Raw genomic sequence first — 21,495 nt, forward strand, 5'->3', positions numbered from 1 at the left:
GAATGGGAAAGAGTAGAGATCTCTTCAAGAAAATTAGAGATACCAAGGAAATATTTCATGCAAAGATGGGATCAATAAAGGACAGAAATTGTATGGACCTAACAGAAGCAGATGATATTAAGAAGAGGTGGCAAGAATACACAGAAGAACTGTACAAAAAGATCTTCACGACCCAGATAATCACAATGGTGTGATCATTGACCTAGAGCCAGACATCCTGGAATGTGAAGTCAAGTGGGCCTTAGAAAGCATCACTACGAACAAAGGTAGTGGAGGTGATGGAATTCCAGTTGAGCTATTTCAAATCCTGAAATTTGATGCTGTGAAAGTGCTGCACTCAATATGCCAGCAAATTTGGAAAACTCAGCAGTGGCCACAGGACTGGAAAAGGTCAGTTTTCATTCCAATCCCAAAGAAAGGCAATGCCAAAGAATGCTCAAACTACCGCACAATTGCACTCATCTCACACGCTAGTAAAGTAATGCTCAAAATTCTCCAAGCCAGGCTTCAGCAATATGTGAACCGTGGACTTCCAGATGTTCAAGCTGGTTTTAGAAAAGGCAGAGGAGCCAGAGATCAAATTGCCAACATCCGCTGGATCATCAAAAAGGCAAGAGAGTTCCTGAAAAACATCTATTTCTGCTTTATTGACTAATGCCAAAGCCTTTGACTGTGTGGATCACAATAAACTGTGGAAAATTCTGAAAGAGATGAGAATACCAGACCACCTGACCTGCCTCTTGAGAAACCTATATGCAGGTCAGGAAGCAACAGTTAGAACTGGACATGGAACAACAGACTGGTTCCAAAGAGGAAAAGGAGTACGTCAAGGCTGTATATTGTCACCCTGCTTATCTAACTTCTATGCAGAGTACATCATGAGAAACGCTGGGCTGCAGGAAGCACAAGCTGGAATCAAGATTGCTGGGAGAAATATCAATAACCTCAGATATGCAGATGACACCACCCTTATGGCAGAAAGTGAAGAGGAACTCAAAAGCCTCTTAATGAAAGTGAAAGAGGAGAGTTAAAAAAGTTGGCTTAAAGCTCAACATTCAGAAAATGAAGATCATGGCATCTAGTTCCATCACTTCATGGGAAATCAATGGGGAAACAGTGTCAGACTTTTTTGGGGGGGCTCCAAAATCACTGCAGATGGTGATTGCAGCCATGAAATTAAAAGATGCTTACTCCTTGGAAGGAAAGTTATGACCAACCTAGACAGCATATTAAAAAGCAGAGACATTCCTTTGCCAACAAAGGTCCATCTATCAAAGCTATGGTTTTTCCAGTGGTCATGTATGGATGTGAGAGTTGGACTGGGAAGAAAGCTGAGTGTCGAAGAATTGATGCTTTTGAACTGTGGTGTTGGAGAAGACTCTTGAGGGTGGGTCCCTTGGACTGCAAGGAGATCCAACCAGTCCATTCTAAAGGAAATCAGTCCTGGGTGTTCTTTGGAAGGAATGATGCTAAAGCTGAAACTCCAGTACTTTGGCCACCTCATGCGAAGAGTTGACTCATTGGAAAAGACTCTGATGCTGGGAGGGATTGGGGGCAGGAGGAGAAGGGGATGACAGAGGATGAGATGGCTGGATGGCATCACCAACTTGATGGACATGAGTTTGGGTAAACTCTGGGAGTTGGTGATAGACAGGAAGGCCTGGCGTGCTGCAATTCATGGGGTTGCAGAGTTGGACACGACTGAGCGACTGTACTTTTGAGGTGTTTTATATCAATCATATCTGTGCTGTATAATGATAGGCTACTCTGCATCTCTTCCCAACTTCATGTTTGGTGATATCATACTGGTTGTTTGAAAGCAGCTGAAGTTGGCAAACACTATAAATTAGGGTTCCTCCCCCAAGGGCTAGCCTGTTGCTAACCATTTACAAATACACCACTGACTCTGCTTTCAGGGGCATTGCACTTATGCCATCAGAGAAGGCACTGGCAACCCACTCCAGAACTCTTGCCTGGAAAATCCCATGGACGGAGGAGCCTGGTAGGCTGCAGTCCATAGGGTCTCTAGGAGTTGGACACAACTGAACGACTTCGCTTTCACTTTTCACTTCCATGCATTGGAGAAGGAAATGGCAACCCACTCCAGTGTTCTTGCCTGGAGAATCCCAGGGACGGGGGAGCCTGGTGGGCTGCTGTCTATAGGGTCACACAGAGTTGGACACGACTGAAGCTAGTTAGCAGCAGCAGCAGCAGCAGCACTTACACCATACTTGTGAGATCTGGGATAATCGCAAAGACTGAGGCATCACCGCAGCATTTGGTGGGGTTGCTTTCCTCTTCTGCCGGCAGACCAGCACACTGAGGCACAGAGGAAGTGGTGTATCTGGGACGCTGGCACAGTCTAATGGGCACTAAGTGGCTCAAAGAAATTTTCTGTCTACATTGAAGCTATGGTTCATGGCTAGTTTTAGGTTTAAGCAGAGACATGGCCATAAAAACTCTTGTGGGTACACTTGCCAAGCAGCAATCTTGCTGAACAGTGTGCTTTTTTACTTTCTCAGTTTCGCTATAAAGTTTTGAACTTTGAGTACATTCAATGGATGCTGCCTAATGTACTACAATCATTTTTGAAGTGACACATATGACTGCCGACATTCAGTGATCACATGACTTAGCTCTCTCTGGCCAAAGATATTTCTGCCTCTTCCCAACCCTCTGGGTCTCCACTTGCAGGCTTTTAGCATCTTCTTCACAGATAGCATGATTGGAGTGTCCACTTCATAAAATTTCCTCTCATTCTATTCTTGGAGTCTAACAGTCTGCCAAGTTCACAACACATCTCCCAAGAATTCACCCCTTCTCCTTTAGTAAACATAATATAAATTTTGAGGTCAGTCCAACACGGTGCACATGCCAGCTCTGCTATTATTAAAGGCTGTTACTGCTGTTATCACACCTAAGTCTGAGTTTACTTATCTATATAATGGGTGTGGACTGAATAACTCTTGTGTCTCACTCATTTGAGTATATATGCTCAGTTGCTCAGTCCTGTTTGACTCTTTGCAGTCCTGCAGCCTGTGAGACTCCTCTGTCCATGGAATTCTCCAGGCAAGAATACTGGAGTGGGTGGTCATTCTCTTCTCCAGGAGATTTTCCCGACCCAGGGATTGAATCCAGGTCTCATGCATTTCAGGCAGATTCTTTAGCATCTGAGCCACCAGGGAAGCCTGCCTCTATGTGAATGTGAATATCCCCACTTAGTGACGGAAAAGGCAATGGTACCCCATTCCAGTACTCTTGCCTGGAAAATCCCACGGGCAGAGGAGCCTGGTAGGCTTCAGTCCATGGGGTTGTGAAGAGTCGGACACGACTGAGCGACTTCACTTTTCATTTTCATGCACTGGAGAAGGAAATGGCAACCCACTCCAGTGTTCTTGCCTGGAGAATCCCAGGGATGGGGGAGCCTGGTGGGCTGCCGTCTATGGGGTCACACAGAGTCGGACACGACTGAATCGACTTAGCAACCACTTAGTGAGAGCAGGACCTCCACTTCCTCTTTTCAGGATTCTAGGGGATTGACTGGTGGCTGTGACTTCATCAAGCCCCATCCCGCCGCATCTGTGTCTTTGCCATCACCTGGGTGCCTCTTTGCTTAGCCTCTGGCTACTGTGCATGTAGTTCTGGATGCCCCTTCCCCAAATCCTCATATTGCTGCTCTTTTATTTCACTGGGCCACATGTGGACATACCCTTTCATTTAATTTTTCATAGAACTGCTGGGCCAGGCTGTATCCTTTAAAAAGATATAACTGATGATTCAAAGGTAAGAAAAGAATTATAACATGAAGAGTGATTGTCAACTGGCTACTGAGTGTGGCTGCCCTTGGGACTCACAGGCCCAGGATCTTCTGCCTTGGTTTCCACCTAGAGCCCAGGCTGGTGCCCTAGAGAAGGGGCAGTGTTTCCCTCCCCACACCTGGGACAAAGGAAGAACTAGTCAGCTGAAGTATAGAACAACAGAAATGTCCTAATATGAACAGTAGAGAGAAAATAGACTGGGAAAAAAAGAAAAGGAACAGAACTTGAGGAACCTGTGGAACCAAAAAGATCTAGTGTTCATGTCATAGGAGTTCTGGAAAAAGGAGAAAGAAAGTGGGCCTGAAAAAAATCTTCAAAGAAAAAATGACTGAATACTTCTCAAATCTGCTGAAAGACATAAATCTAAATCTGAGTCAATCCTAAACATGGTAAATCCAAATAAATCTACATCGAGACATATCATAGTCAGACTTCTAAAACTACAGACAAAGCAAAAGTCTTGAAAACAGTGTAAGAGAAATGACATCTTACCTTTAGGGGAAAAAAACAATTCAAATGACTCAAGATTTCTTGTCAGAAAACATGGAGGCCAGAAGGAGGCAGCACAACATTTTTCAAATGCTGAAAAAAAGAAAAATTGTCAACCCAGAACCTTATATCCAGTGAAAATATCTTTCATGAATAAAGAAGAAATCGAGACATTTTCAGATGAAGGAAAACTAAGATAGTTTGTTCTTAGAGGAAGTTGTCTCAACAGAAAGGAAATGATAAAAAGAAGGAATCTTGGAACACCAAGATGGAAGAAAGAACAGCTCAAGCAAAAATAAGGATAAATACAAAAATAGGGATAAATACTTTCTTTATCTTGCGTCTTCTAAACTATGAACTTGGACACTCAACTACATATATTATATATCTATTGTCATAAGTTAGAAGTTTAGCTAAAAGCTTTGGGAAAACATTCTGTAAGTTCTGTTTTCTGCCCCCTCATAGCATGGGTAGTAAACTTAATTTAATAGGAGTGAAGTTTGTGGTCCTGCCTTAAGGTCACCATGAGTCTTAACTTATATCTTCACTCTGGGCTTCCCTGGTGGCTCAGATGGTAAAGAATCTGCTAGCAATGCAAGAGACCTGGGTTCATTCTCTGGGTTGGGGAAGATCCCCTGGAGAAGGAAATGGCAACCCACTCCAGTATTCTTGCCTGGAGAATCCCAGGGACAGAGGAGCCTGCTGGGATACAGCGCATGGGGTCACAAAGAGTTGGACACAACAGAGCGACTAAAGCTTAAGGTCAAAGGATCATGAAACACACCACAATAGGGGACAGCCTGTCCATGAGAGTCCCCAACAGAATTGTTGATTGTCATCAAAGGGCCAAATCCTCCGGTCGATTACAGCTGCCGATCCTGTAGCCTGTCAGACAAACATGCTGTTCCAGCCAAAGCCCGTCAATTTCAGTCCCACTTCCTTTATATGCAGGCCTCCCATTAGGAATAAGATTAAGTCTGGAGCCTTTGTTTAAGGTCTTCCTTCCATTTAATATTGTTATTTTCTTTCTTGATCTTTTGTTCTATCATTTTAGTTTTTAGGGCAGCAGCAACATAAATAAACTTCATGGGAAAATGTTTCTGAGGCTTCAAATTGCTGGCAGGCGCAAGTGGACCACTAATTGGCTGAGAGACACACAGGGCTCCTCTCTCTTTGGGATATGATTGTGGCAATGCCTGGGGAACCTGGAACTGACAAACTGCTGACAGAAATGTGCTTTGGCTGGATAAAGAGGGTAATTCATAACAACCAAGCATGGAAGGAGACTCAGTTCTGCCACATCTGAACAGGAAGTGTATTTTGCCATCCATATAGTACAGCCTGCATGAGTTTTGCTTGAGAAAAACTGTGGCTCTGGCCTTTTGTGACATGATATATGATCTTTCTCCCATCTATTTTCCACTCATCACTTTTTTTCTTCTATCCCATGCTCCTCCTTCAAGGAGCTACTTGTTCCCCACTTTCTGCCTCTGTGCCTTTATTCATGCTGTTAATTTTGCCTGTAACAACTTTTTCCTCTTATCTACCTGGAAAGCTCCTACTCATTCTTTAATCTAATTCAATAGCTTCTTCCTCTATGGAACCTTCCCTGAACCTACTCCACCTTCATCTCTACCCCATTCCAATGAATTGACTTCTCCTGGGTCTCCTGTAGAACTTTGTATAGCACTATTATTATTATTATTTAATTTATTTATTTTAATTAGAGGTTAATTACTTTATTGAATGGTTTGCCTCCAAGTAGCATATTTTCTGGGCTCCAAAATCACAGCAGATGGTGATTGCAGCCATGAAATTAAAAGACACTTACTCCTTGAAAGGAAAGTTATGACCAACCTAGATAGCATATTCAAAAGCAGAGATATTACGTTGCCAACAAAGATCTGTCTAGTCAAGGCTATGGTTTTTCCAGTGGTCATGTATGGATGTGAGAGTTGGACTGTGAAGAAATCTGAGCGCCAAAGAATTAATGCTTTTGAACTGTGGTGTTGGAGAAGACTCTTGAGAGTCCCTTGGACTGCAAGGAGATCCAACCAGTCCATCCTAAAGGAGATCAGTCCTGGGTGTTCATTGGAAGAACGGATGCTGAAGCTGAAACTCCAATACTTGGGCCACCTCACGGGAAGAGCTGACTCATTGGAAAAGATTCTGATGCAGGGAGGGATTAGGGGTAGGAGGAGAAGGGGACGACAGAGGATGAGATGGCTGGATGGCATCACTGACTCAATGTACATGAGTTTGGGTAAACTCTGGGAGTTGGTGTTGGACAGGGAGGCCTGGTGTCCTGAGATTCATGGGGTTGCAAAGAGTTGGACATGACTGAGTGACTGAACTGAACTGAACTGAATTACTTTACAATATTGTAGTGGGTTTTGCCATACATTGACATGAATCAGCCATGCGTGTACATGTGTCCCCCATCCTGAACCCCCCTCTCACCTCCCTCCCCACCCCACCCCTCAGAGTTGTTCCAGTGCACTGGCTTTGAGTGCCCTATTTCATGCATTGACCTTGGACTGGTGTAGATCACTATTATTGTTGTTCAGTCACTCAGTCCTGTCTGACTCTTTGAGACTCACATGGACTGTGGCAAGCCAGGCTTCCCTATCCTTCACCATCTCCTGGAGCTTGCTCAAACTCATGTCTATTGAGTCAGTGATGCTATCCAACCATCTCATCTCTTCTGTCGTCCCCTTCTCCTTCTGCCTTCAATCTTTCCCAGCATCAGGGTCTTTTCTAATGAGTCAGCTATTCGCATCAGGTGGCCAAAGTATTGGAGCTTCAGCTTCAGCATCAGTCCTTCCAATGAATATTCAGGGTTAATTTCCTTTAAGATTGGTTTGATCTCCTTGCAGTCCAAGGGACTCTTCTCTAACACCACAGTTCAAAAGTATCAATTCTTCAGTGCTCAGCCTTCTTTATGGTCCAACTCTTACATCCACATGTGACTACTGGAAAATAGTCTGCTTCATTTTATATTATGTCCTCCAGTGGACTGAGAAAATGTGATCTTGTTCTTCCTTTTAACTTCAGAGACTGATTCAGTGTTGAACATGTGGTAAGAATTCAATAAATTCTCATCGATCTAGCAAATAAATAGATGAGGATACGTGCAATGTCATAGTGATAAAATACTGCCTAACACATCAGTGTTAGAAAAAAGGAGTAAAAGGTGCAATGCCAGAATTCCACTTCTGGGAAGACATAGTAAACGTACTTTATCCTATTCCTTCTTGGATATTATATAAGAAACAAGCATAAGGAGACGCTGAAAGTTGGAGAGAAGAAGACAGACTGCTTAGGACCTGGAGATCCAAAGAACTCAGTGGTGAGTTCTTCAGGTTTTCTTTCTGCCTTTATTATCCCAGACTGGTAGCTGAGTGAGCTGGCAACCTGCAAATACCCATGTGTGCGGGCAAAAGAAGGCCCCAACAAAAGCTTGCTCTCTCTAGTCAAAGGGCCAGGAAAGGAGCAGCCTAGAAAGATGGAAAGCTTGTGGGGGGGAAGAAAACTACTCAAGTCAACCTCCACAAAAAAACTCTGGGTCCCTTGCCATGCCAGCAGAAACCAGGTGGGAATCTTAGACTTCTACCCAGTCTATAATAAGTTTTCTCAAGTTCCTCCTACCTGGAGTGGTGACAGAGAAAACTGAGTAGGGAGCTGGGACTTCATTCCCACTGAGAGGTAGTGAGCGGCCCGTGCCCATGAGGTGTCAGTAGAGGGCATGTGGGGATCAATAGTGAGCAGTCCTAACCCTCTAAGGCAGACACGTTTCAGTGGGGATCTCGTGGGAAGCCAGAACTGGCTCCCCAGCCCAGTGTAATGAAGGGGTCCCTTGCTCAGGCATCAGTGAAGCCTAAGTGGGAAACCTGGACTCCACCTCCACTTGCCAGGAATGAGGTGGCAGCCTTTCTTTTCTCACTGGAGCCGTGTCAGAGGAAGACAGCTAAAACTAAAGGTTAAACTCAGATTTGCTACCCAGGATCTTTTTGGTTTGCACCAAAGAGAGGTATTTCCTGTTAAAACCTTGGATTCATTTACTTACTCATGGAATGTTAATTGAATATCTACCATGTGTTAGGGTTAGTGCATGGCATTGAGGATAGAACTCAGAACAAGACAGACATGTGATCTCCGCCCACAAAGCACTTACATTCTGGTAGGGAACACAGACTTCACAGAAACAAATATATTATAGCATAATAAAATTAAGAAGCATTAATAATAGTATAATAAGAAAACCATATCATCATTAACCCTTTGGTGGTACTCAATGTATACATGTACAACCACCCAGAAGCCAGACTCTTCTCTTTCACACTGGTTATCAACACTTGCAACCTCTTGATCAAAAACCATTCCAGAAAGCAAACACGAGATTCTCTGATTCACTGAGAGTATCTTTTAAAAAATGGATCCTCATGATAAATTAGCTAGAAGTTTTTAAAATTCACAGTTCATCAATAGATAAGAAGTCTTTGAATACATAAAGTATTCACTAACCTATAGGATTTATACTTACCTCAACAACATTTCCCAGTTTTCATTCATGAACTTAACTGGTATATTTATAGATTTTACACATGAATGATTGTGCTTTTTACTTAGCAAAAGTTTATTGAACATTTACTATGTGTCAGACTCTGTACCAGGTTTTAGGGACATAAAGATGAAGACAATACAAAGTGTTGAGAATAGAGGCAGGGAGAATTTCTCCCTCAACTCTCTGTATGAATCTTACAAGGAAAAAAAAAACAGAAAGAAGAGACATCCTACTTATTATGGAGTTATTTGGAATTGGAAAAGACTGGAAATAGTCCAAGCGTCCATCAGTAGAGGACTGATTGAATAAATATTGGTATATCTATACAATGGTGTACCATGTAGCTGTAAAAGAAATAAGGACTATCTCAGTATAATGCTAGGATGTAATCTTTGGAATACTGTGTTCACTTCAAGAAAAGCAAGGGGGATGAAATGTGCAAAGTATGCTATCATATAAAAATAGAAGGATAAATAAACAAGTTTTCATAAGAATATAGTTATCTATTAGAAAGGAAAGGAATAAGACTGTGATCAAAGTTACACTTCTCTGAATATTTGTTTTGCAGATTTGACTTTGAAGCTATATAAATGTTCAATATAATTAAAAACAAAATTCAATTAAAAAACCAATTTCTAATAATTGAAAGCAATAAGAAACAAATATATTTGTATATAAAGTTGGTTGCATAACCACACAAATAAAAACTCTTTTAACTGTCTGTATAATGCAGGATTTTGTCAGTGAATTCTTAGTGAGATATACCCTAGGAAAAAAAGCTCTGCAAAATAAACAAACAATTTCAGAACAAAGCCAAAAAACCCTTAAACTGTTTTCAGCAATGATATTTTTGGTGTATTGTCATTATATGTGTATTTTGTGAAATACAGATTATGTGTATATTTTGTGAAAGAACCAGTGAATGTCCTTTAGTATCGTTGAGAACTGAGATTTCAGAATAAGAAAAAGGAGCTATGAATCCAAGAATTTAAGTACATATCCTGTGTACCTAAGTTCACGTAGTAAGTACTGGTGTTAACTGGTTGTGTGTTTTAAAGCAAACATACAAATTCCCTTCTTATCTATGTCTACAGAAAAGGCCTAGAAATGATGACTGATCCACTAGCCAGGAGCACTCTAGTGAATTAATGGATCTAGACAATGGTTAATAACTGCTAACACCACAAGAAAGACAGGTACTTTTTGTTCCTAACAGAAATAAAAACTGAACCTCGATCTGATCAAGCCTCTAGATCTTATTACGAATTCACAGAAAACAGAATGGAGAGAGAGGACGTGCTAAATGACGCTGTGTGTGCTGAGTTGCTTCAGCTGTGCTTTACTCTTTGAGACCCTATGCACTGTAGCCCCCCAGGCTCCTCTGTCCATGGGGTTTTCCAGGCAAGAATACTGGAGTGGGTTGCCAGTTTCTCCTCCAGGGGATCTTCTGTGGAGATGTAATAATCAAGAGACACTCTGGTAAGCTGTACCAGAAAAATGGCCCAGTTTCTTCAACAATTAAATTACAAGGGGAAAAAATAATGGCAGGAAAACTATATGTTTAAAGAAACCAGGTAGCGCTAGTGGAAAAGAACCTGCCTGCCAGTGCAGGAGATGTAAGGGACACTGGTTCTATCCCTGGGTTGGAAAGATCCCCTGGAGGAGGAAATGGCAACCCACTCCAGTATTCTTGCCCGGAGAATCCCATGGATTGAGGAGCCGGAGGGCTACAGTCCATGGGGTCACAAAGAGTTAGACATGACTGAAGCAACTTAGCAAAGAGACCAAAGAGGCATATTAATCAATTTCAATATATGAATGCTATTTGGATATTAACTTGACTAAGTTGCTTGCTTAAAAAACTAGACAATTGGTGACACTTGAATGTTGACTGGATGTAATTTGACATTAATGAATTAATGTTAAATTTTAAAATGTTCAAATTAAAAAGTTTTAAAAACCACAATAATAGCTATGCTTTTGAAGAGAGACCTTGTCTTCTGAAGATACATATGGCAATATTTATAGGTGGCAAGACATAGACAGGGATTTACTTCAAAATATTTCAGAGGTGGGGGAACTGAATGGGACAGATATGAAACAACATTTACCATAAACTGAGAATTGTTGAAGTCGGATGATGGATTCATGAGGACTCACTATAGCACTCTCTCTGCTTTTGCAAATGTGCAAAAATATTCATGCTAAAATGTTAATAACAAAAAAGAGACAACCTACTTAATACAAGGTTTACTTTCTGAGTTCATTAAGGCTTCGTCTGACCATGTTTAGGACCTGTCATCTGGTTCCCATTTCCTTAGACACTAACAAATATTATTATGAAAAGAAAAATGAATTTGCTGAGATACTTTTTCCGTGTGCTCCCCTAATGTAAGAGAAATCGGGGGCTGCCAAACCTGTGAAACTGAAACTGGGGTGAGGAGCCTAGTGTGGTTGCTGACTTGCTGTTTAGGGTTCTGCTTCTTCAATTTGGTCCCTGATACTGATACCCAACAGCCATCTGTGGCTGTGGCTTGGAAATGATGTGGCATCTGAAAGGGAGGGAACTCCAACAGTAGGCTTGTGTCAACTGCTCAATAAAGAAGAACCTAAAATATTGTCTCCATGTAGCATTAGTAATTGAGAAACGTTTCTGAAACTTGGGTCATGGGTTTTTAGGGTTCTTAGGAACCTTATAGCTTTTTTAGTCCAAATCATTTGTGGCAGATGAAAAAAAATGAAAGCCCAGAGAAATGAAGTGACTTGGTCAAGGTTGCAGAGCTCCTGGCAGAGCTGGGGTCAGAGCTCACGTTTTGCTGGTTTCCAGAGTTCTGTGCCCTTTCCTCCAGACTACATCTGGAGTGGGTGGTACCTTGATGTGTTTCTTCGGTCTTAGTTTGAATTCCATATGGTAAGTACCACTAATTCTCTGGAGTCATGTTCTATTGTTGCTGTTGTTTAGTTGCTCAGCCGTGTCTGACTCTTTTGCGACTCCATGAGATTGTAGATTGCCAGGCTCCTCTGTCCATGGGGTTTCCCAGGCAAGAATACTGGAGTAGGTTGCATTTCCTTCTCCAAGGGGTCTTCCCACCCAGAGATGGAACCTGTGTCTCCTGCATCGGCAGGCGGATTCCTTACCACTGAGCCACCTGGGAAGCACAATGTTTTACTACAATGTGGAATCCTCAGTTCTTCCAGCAATGTGTGTGTTGGTGGGGAGGGGAGTGCATGACTTTAAAATAGTTAACATGATTGGCTGAAGGAAACTTCTTAGGGGAAGTTGTGACTTGTGCTTGGTAGTGAAGAAAGCTGCATATCAGAGCGTGAGTTTGCTCGCCAGATTCTAGGAAGGAGTTTATACAATAAGTGGTCTCTGGTGTCAGATAATCTGAGACTGAATCTATGTTCTACTGCTTTCCACCTGTGTGACCTTATACAAATTATCAGTGTCTGTATAACATCTAAAAATGAGGATAATTATAGCATCTACATCATGGTGTCATTGTAAAAACTCACTGAATCAGTATAAGTGAACCTCTTAGACCAAGGCCTGGCACCGTTCAGTCTCTATTGGCTGTGACCTAAGACTGCATGCAAGTAGCAGTCATTGGGCATGACCAACAGGACTTAGGTAGAAGATCATTAGGCTTCCCTGGTGGCTCAGTGGGTGAAGAATCTGCCTGCAATGGTTCAATCTCAGCTCAACCTCTGGGTTGGGAAGAGCCCCTGGAGGATGGCATGGCAACCCACTTCAATATTCTTACCTGGAGATTCCCCATGAACAGAGGAGCCTGGTGGGCTACAGTCCTTGGAGTCTCAGAGTCGGACTCGACTGAATGACTAAGCACAGAACAGCATAGAAGATCATTAGGCACTTGGTAATTTCAAGTAGAGCCTGCTTGCTGAAACTACCTTGGAGTATGTTAACTATTTCTTAGGATATTAAAAGTCTTCTTCAATCTAGAACTGATACAGTGCCTGAAAGTCTCAGCCCTGGTTAATGAAGTTAAAGACTGTTTTATGATTAATTGTTACCTTGAAGTAGTAAGTGTAATCATATAAGTCATCATACACCTCATTGTCAATTCACTCATCATCCAAGGGAGAGCGAGTCAGTTAGCCAAGGCTTTATGGTAGGAAGCACAGTCAAGAACAATATTGAGGAATGTCAACTAAAAAGATGCACAATGTGATGCTGCTGCTGCTGCTGCTGCTAAGTCGCTTGAGTTGTGTCCGACTCTGTGCAACCCCAGAGACGGCGGCCCACCAGGCTCCCCCGTCCCTGGGATTCTCCAGGCAAGAACACTGGAGTGGGTTGCCATTTCCTTCTCCAATGCAGGAAAGTGAAAAGTGAAAGGGAAGTCACTCAGTCGTGTCTGACTCTTAGCGACTGCATGGACTGCAGCCCACCAGGCTCCTCTGCCCATGGGGTTTTCCAGGCAAGAGTGCTGGAGTGGGGTGCCATTGCCTTCTCTGGCACAACGTGATAGTCACTAGTTAAGTTTTATTTAGGGCAAAATGAAGACTGCAGCCTGGAAATAGCACCTCAGATAGTTCTGAGGAACTGTTCCAAAGCAGCAGTAGGGGAAGGTCAATATATAAGATTCTGGTGAAGGAGGGGTTCAATGCAATCAAGTACTTACTTTATAAAAAGTTTTCTATTAGTCCTGAGGAGCTGATGTCACATGAAGGGATTTAGTGCTTTTCTAGGTATGAGGAGATGCAAGATTGGAACCATGAAATCAGTTCCTGAAAATATCTAACTATCTAAAAACCTGCTCCACCAGTTTCCCTGGAGCACAGAGTGCCTTACCTTCCACCCTGAATTCCCTTCAGGGAGCGTTGAAGGTTGGCAGCTGCAGCAGCACAGGCAGATGGCAAATGCCCTTGTGGTTGTTGTTCAGCCGCTGGCAAATGCTCTTGGTGAGTGACAATTTGTTGTTGACAAGAACCTGATGAACACCTCCAAGGCAGTTATAATAGACACTATTGGTGCCCATGTCCCCTGGCTGTCACTTCCGTATTCCCAGGGCTGCTTTCTCAGAAACCTTGAACCCTGTCTCAGGGTGCTTTATTCTGTAGCTCTGAAAGTATATTCAGCCCATGAGCAGGGAAGTCTGGAAGTGCAGGAACATTAATGACCCTGGAGTAACTCTCCAACATCTCCAATGACAGTGGGTGAGTTGGTGGCTAATACCCCAGCTTCCAGCTCCACATTTGGAATAACTCTGAGGTGTGTTCTGCACTGTCTCCCAGTTCCCCCATGGAATTGAGTTCCCTTGCCCATACTGGTAATCAGCACAAAAAAGTACCCTTTATTACCTGTTTATTCTCACTCCTCTACTATCCTGGTGGTTTCCTGGTGTGTCTCTTAACTAGGTTACCTGCACACTGAAATTCTGGTATCAGTTTCAGTGTGTATGTATGGAGAGGTCTCCCTCACTGGTGGCTCAGATGGTAAGGAATCTGCTTGCAATGCAGGAGACCTGGGTTTGATCCCTAGGTTGGGAAGATCCCCTGGAGAAGGGAAGAGCTACCCACTCCAGTATTCTGGCCTGGAGAATTCCATGAACAGAGGAGACTGGCAGCCTATAGTCCACGGAGTTGCAAAGAGTTGGACACGACTGAGCAACTTTCACTTTCTTTTTCACTTTTATGTCACCAAAAAATGCTCTGATACCAGCTGGGGTGTCCTACAATTTAACTCAATTCTGATGGTATCTATCTATCAGAGAGAGCATCAGGTTCCACAGGTTAAGGGCTCAGTCCCATAAGACTGCCCTTGCTTTGGATGCGAATTGAAATTCCAGGCTGTTACTTGTGTTTTTGACTGACTTGCTATAAATCAGAAGTTCCTATGACTCCCTTGCTTAATATCTGAGAGTGGCTCTTGGATTCAGGAAACATGTTTACTCACTGAATTGTCGCTTTATTACAAAGAATACTAAAGGATACGAATTCACAGTCAGATGAAGAGATACAATAAGGCAAGGTTCCGAACAAAGAAGCTTCTGTTCCTGTGGAATTTAGGGCTGGTACAGTGGCATGTGGAAGGGCTCTATTTCACCAGCCTTGAAGCTCTTTGAACCGCCTCCTTTCAGGTTTTTATGGAGGCTTCATTACACAAGCATGATTGATTAAATCATTGGCTATTCAATTTCAAATTTCAACTCCTCTTACCTCTATAGAAATCAGGAGCCAGAACTGAAAGTCCCACGGTAGGTTCCCCTGAAAACCAGCTCCCAATCCTTAGGTACTTTCCAAAAGTCATCTCATCAGTCCTTAGGTACTTTCCAAAAGTCATCTTATTAATGTAAACTCCATTATGGAGGAAAGGTGCTTGTTATGAATAGTATGACAGACGCCCATTTTATCTTTGTGGCTCCCAAGCAATTTCAGGACCTGAAGTGAAAGTGAAAATCGCTCAGTAGTATCCAACTCGTTATGACCCCATGGACTTAACAGTCCATGGAATTCTCCAGGCCAGAATACTGGAATGGGTAGCCTTTCATTTCTCCAGGGGATCTTCCCAACCCAGGGATTGAACCCAGGTCTCCTGCACTGCAGGTGGATTCTTTACCAATTGAGCTATGAGGGAAGCCCCAGGACCTGAAGACAGGAGACCAAATATTGTAACAAAAGATGCTCCCATTGCTCTTATCACTAAGGGCATTCCAAGACTTTGGGGATCTGTGAGCCAGAAACCATGGAGAAGACCAAATAGATATTAGAAATATACTTTGGTTATGTGAGTGACCAAATATATATTTTTTATACATCATGATACCTCACATTCAAATCTGTCCCTAAGGATCTGCTTTGGGGGAAGTCCAGAGCAGGATAGCAGCCTTCCAGCATTTGGCTGGGGCTCCCCATGCCTCTTGTTCCTTCTGCCTCTCCCCATTCTCCTCATCTGCAACCACAATTTCAACCCCAAAATTTAAGGGCTGTTTTTTCTTTTATTTAATTTTGGCCGTGCTGGGTCTCCGTTGCTGCCTGTGGGCTTTCTCTAGCTGCCATGAGTGAGGGCTACTCTCTAGCTGTGGTGTGGTGCGTTCTCATTATGGCCCTCTTGTTGCAGAGCACAGCCTCTAGGGCACACCAGCTTCAGTAGCTGTGACACAGGGGCTTAGTTGCTCTGCGGCACGTGGGATCTTAGTTTTGAAAACCATGTTCCCTGTAGGCAGCTTCTTAACCACTGAAGCACCAGGGAAGTCCCAGGGACTATTTTTCTGAGGTAGCTACTAGTATTTCTATGGAAATCTCCCTGGGGTAGGTAAGGAATAGGTATTCAGAATTAACAGTATCACAGAATCCTCCTGAAATAAGCAAGCCACATTGACACTTGGGAAAGGGGAAAAGTCAAAATAAACCATTTCTCTGTGGAACTCAGGAATTCAACCTTCTTGACAACCAATTCCTAAATAAAATCAGGAAATTCAAATTTGGGCTGGAAGCAAGTTGTCTGACATCTCTTGCATCAATACCACCATTAACAAAATTTGCAAGTTGTATCCATTCTGATACAATTTTAATAATATAGTATTTTAATAATTACATCAAGTTCATCAGGCTCCTTTGAAAGTATAATTTTATACAGATTTGGAAAATATTACATTTCTAAATCTTTTATGCAACGAACTGACAAGAACAAGCATCTTATTAAAATTAATGAAATGATTTACTCCTTTAAAGTTCAATATTGCCAAAAGCTGAGTAGTATTTAGACAATGATGACAAGGCCAAAACAAGTAACTGTGAAAGTAATCTCTTTCAGACCAGGCATACTAAGTGCCTTTGCAACATTTTTTTTCCTTCCTACAAAGTAATGACAAAACTTACCAAGTCTAATATAAAGTTTGGCTCATTGAAATTTTAATTAGGTAATAATATTCAATGTTTATATAGTTTTTTTTTTTACCATAGTGCTCCAAGAATTATCAAATAATAATTGAACTTTCTAAGTCACCTACTTCACTGCCTCTTACCCCTCACCTTTATGAAGAATTTTTAAAAATAACTTCAAGCATATGATAATTATATTGTTAATTATAATTAACAATAATTATATAATTGTTAATTATAACAATAATTGTTAAAATGTTCTAAAAGTAGAGTTTTATCAATTTGTCATTCATTTTTTCAATCATTCACCATTACAATAAAATTTTCCATTTATCCATCCATTCATCCACACACTCACCCATATACTTACAAATTTTTATTAAGCAACCACCACATGCGAGGTCTTACGGTAAATTCTGGCTCTACAGTGGTGATCAAAACAGTTATGGGTCCCAGCTCTCATGGAGCTAGGAGTATAGTCAATTCTACAGCATAAATTCTAATAAGATTTATGTGCTTATACTGTTTTCATCCAAAATAATTTTTGAAATATGCTTTTCCTAATTAAGATTTGGATAGTTAATTTCAGATATAATACTTTTAGTTGCACAGATCTAGAGATAAGACTTGAAAAGAGAATGGAGGCCTTGTCTGAACACAGCTGAGCTCAGCAAACACAAACCTGTATTCTGTGCAGGTTAATGTGGTTAGATCACATTATGAGGTGTGCCAGTGTGGCAAAGCAAGGCAGTGGCTCATGAAAACCAATATATTAGCTCACTTCTGTTTTAATGTTGTTCTGTTAAGTTTTTTTTAAAAAAATAATTAAGAGAACAGAGGTTACATGCAAGGCTAAAATTTATGATGCTTCCATCTTAAGAATTCCTATGACAACTTGGGGTTCGAAAATTTTTCTTCCCTTCCTTGGTCATTGATGCTTCTAAAAGGGCAGATAAATAATCATTCCTGACTCATAGAGCAAGCTGAATCATCTCTAGCTGAGAGAAATGTACTATTTCCTCCGGAGATGTGTTTGCTCACATGGCTTAGTCGTAGATATCTCTATGCTGGGTTAGGTCCTGAGAGAGTTGAGTTCTCACAAAGAGCAAATGAGTTCACCTTTATTTTCAATGACATGATTTTTACCACAGCAATTGCTGTAGCCTTTTTTTTTTTTTTTGTCTAGTCAGAGGTGGGAGTACAAAACTGGTGATTTAGATATTTCCTTCCCTCTACCTTGGGAAATCGTTGACAAACTGCTAGTGAATCAGGCCTCATCTGTACTGGACAAGAGTGTTAAGAGGAAATCGTCCTGCAGGAATTCTGAATGACTCACACTTGACTGAGCTTTCTTTAGAACAATTTTTGTATTACAGGTGTTTTATATTGATACATGTTGCCATTATGACTACTCTATGCAAATCACTTGTATAATAATTTTTGGAACATAGCATATTTATTTGCATGTTCACGTTAGCTTGTTAGACCCTGAGTTCCTACATGGCAGGAATTGTCTTTTCTTCTTGGTATTTCCAGGGATTAGCACAGTGCTCAGTTAATAGTGAAAGTCGCTCAGACGTGTCTGACTCTTTGCGAGTCCATGGACTATACAGTCCATGGAATTCTCCAGGCCAGAATACTGGAGTGGGTAGCCTATCCCGCCTCCAGGGGATCTTCCTGACCCAGGAATCGAGCTGGGTTCTCCTGCATTGCAGGCGGATTCTTTACCAACTGATCTATCAGGGAAGCCCGCTCAGTTAATAGAGGTGCTTGATAAGTGTTTGTTGTGTGAATGAATGAATCTCTCTGAATGCTCAATAGTGAGGACTCAGAAGTGTATTTGGATCGGTTATTAACGTGGCCACTCTGCACTGTTGGCTGGTATGACTACATGTGAGCCTGCTTAGGTTTTCTACAACATGGCTAATATTCATGGCATTACTATATCCAGTGTTCTTCCCGTGGAGTTGCTCTTGTAGTTCGGATGGAAAAGCTGCTATATTATTTCAAACAGTTGTGAAATAATAAAATAAATAATAATCTCAAATGTCAGAGAAAATTATTTTCATCGCACTTAAAAAGCAATTCTACAAGATCTACTTACAAAATATACACAAAAGGAGAAAATAGTGTTACAGACTGAGTACCATGTATTATTTTTATAGTAGGAACAAGAATGTTTGCCATGCAGCAGTATGTGGTTAAGATAAAAATATCTTTTCAAATAAGTCAGGGCATTTTTTTTTCCATGTTAAGCCACAGGATGAAACAACAAGAAGGAAGTGATTTATTGATTATAACATTTAAAAGTTACTTTTCTGAATCAATTCTTATTTTAATAGGGTTAAAATCATTAGGAAGTTTTGAGGATATGGGCATAAGGGCATAAAGACACATGCTTGTCACTGTTTGGAGCATATACCAGGGACAGAAATGTTAGATTTCTGATTTTATCTATTAGGATTGGTCAAGGATGTATAATGGACTTCCGCGGTGGCTCAGTGGCAAAGAATCTGCCTGCCAATGCAGAAGACACAGGAGATATGAGTTTGATCTCTGGGTCAGGAAGATCCCCTGAATGAGAAAGTGGCAACCCACTCCAGTATTCTTGCCTGGGAAATCCCATGGACAGAAGAGACTGGCGGGCTATAGTCCATGGGGTCACAAAGAGTTGGACAAGACTGAGCACGCACGCATAAAGATGTATGTAACAGAAAGTTCCAAATAATAGTGGATTAATATAAATGTTGTTTTCTTTCATGTAAAGGAAGTTCTCAGGTAAAGAGTACAGGAATGGTACAGAGGCTCCTCTCTGTTCCGCTGTCACCAACACTTGGTCTCTATTCAAGTTTGCCACATGGTACCAGGATTTTTGCTGGAGTTCTAGTCATCACATTTACAATCCCGGCAGTAGGAAGGAGGAAGGGGAAAAGGACACTCCTTCCTGCTGATTCAGCTTTCTTTAAAGGAACTTCCTGACTAAAAGTTTATTAGTTTTGCTTATCCTTTCAAAGAAACAGGTTCTTGGGTTCAAATGTTGTTTGGGATTTTTCTTGTTTCCTGAGGTAAGCTTGTATCAGTATAAACTTCCCGCTTAGAACTGCTTTTGTTGAGTCCCATAAGTTTTGGATGAAAACTGGATGCTTGGGGCTGGTGCACTGGGACGACCCAGAGGGATGGTGTGGGGAGGGAGGAGGGAGGAGGGTTCAGGATGGGGAACACATGTATGCCTGTGGCGGATTCATTTTGATATTTGGCAAAACTAATACAATTATGTAAAGTTTAAAAATAAAATAAAATTAAAAAAAAAAAAGCTTAGGAAACCAAAAACAAAAGGAAAAGACAACCTATGAAATGGGAGAAAATATTTGCAAATGATGCTACTGGCAAGGGAGTAATTTCTAAAATATACAATCAGCTCATACAGCTTAATGTAAAAAAACATAAAAAAATGGGCAGAAGACATAAACAGACATTTCTCCAAAGAAGATATACAGATGGCCAACAGGCACATGATGCTCAACACTGCTAATTATTAGAGAATGCAAATCAAAACTGCAATGAGGTATTACCTCACACCAGTCAGAATGTCCATCATTAAAAAGTCTATAATTAATAACTGCTAGAGAAAGTATACAGAAAAAGGAACGCTACTACACTATTGGTGGGAGTGTAAATTGGTGCAGCCTCTTTAAAGAACTCTTCCTCAAAAAATGAGAGTTACCGTATGACCGAGCAATTCTACTCCTGGGCACATATCCAGAAAAGACAATAATTCTAATTTGAAAGGTATCTGAACTTCGGCATTCATAGCAGCACTATTTACAGTAGCCAAGACATGGATGCAACCTAAGCGTTCATTGACAGTTAAATGGATAAAGAGGATGGGTATATACATATGTCATGGCATGTTACTTGGTCATAAGAAAGAATGAAATAATGCCATTTGCAGCAACATGGATGGACCTAGAGATTATTATATTAAGTGAAATAAGTCAGAAAAAGGAAGACAAATATCATATGACATCACTTATATGTGAAACCTAAAGGAAATGACGCAAATGAACTCATTTACAAACCAGACATAGACTCACAGACAGAGAAAGCAGACGTATGGTTATAAAGAGAAAAGGAGCTTGAGATTAACATACACACACTACTACACATGAAATAAGCAAGCAACTAGAACCTATCGTATAACATAGGGACCTATATTCGATGTCTTATAACAACCTATAATGGTCAAGAGTCTGAAAAAGAAGTTCTATGTGCATTTGTGTGTGTATGTATAACTCAATCACTTTGCTGTACACTTGAAACTAACACACATTGTAAATCAACAATAATTTAAATTAAAAAAATTAATAGAAAAAAATAAAGTAACTTTCTGGAAGCTTTCAGCCAGTGATTTTTACTTACATCTCCTGGACCATTACTAACAGTGAGACAGCCTGGAAAAGACCATCTTTTAACTGTGTACATTTGTGACTCCAAATAAAATTCGAGGTGTGTTACCAGGGAATAAGGAGATGGCTGTTGAGTAGCAAATCAGCAGGCCCTGCTACTGAAGAAACCAGATAAAACACAGGTAAAAAAAGCCATAACACTTTCTGGGGGTTATTGGATGATCAGAGTACCAATGGGAATGTGTATGTAGAGATACTCCAAACGTGAGTATCTGTGGCCAGAGCAGGGATGGCCTGAGTACTCTTTGAGGGAAAGGCAGGCTGTAGATCTGTTGAAATGTCTCACGGGGTAGTTAAAACTCATTATGTTGGC

The 21,495-nt window shown here is 41.3% G+C and overlaps 1 protein-coding gene across 1 annotated transcript in view; it reads left to right on the forward strand.

The window, feature by feature from the left end:
• CDC20B (cell division cycle 20B) overlaps positions 1-21,495 on the forward strand; it is a 133,930-nt gene that overhangs the window by 110,525 nt on the left and 1,910 nt on the right. The gene's annotated exons all lie outside the window — the stretch shown is intronic.

This window comes from Bos javanicus, chromosome 20 (genome assembly GCF_032452875.1).
Source record: "Bos javanicus breed banteng chromosome 20, ARS-OSU_banteng_1.0, whole genome shotgun sequence".
Classification (NCBI taxonomy): Eukaryota; Metazoa; Chordata; class Mammalia; order Artiodactyla; family Bovidae; genus Bos; species Bos javanicus.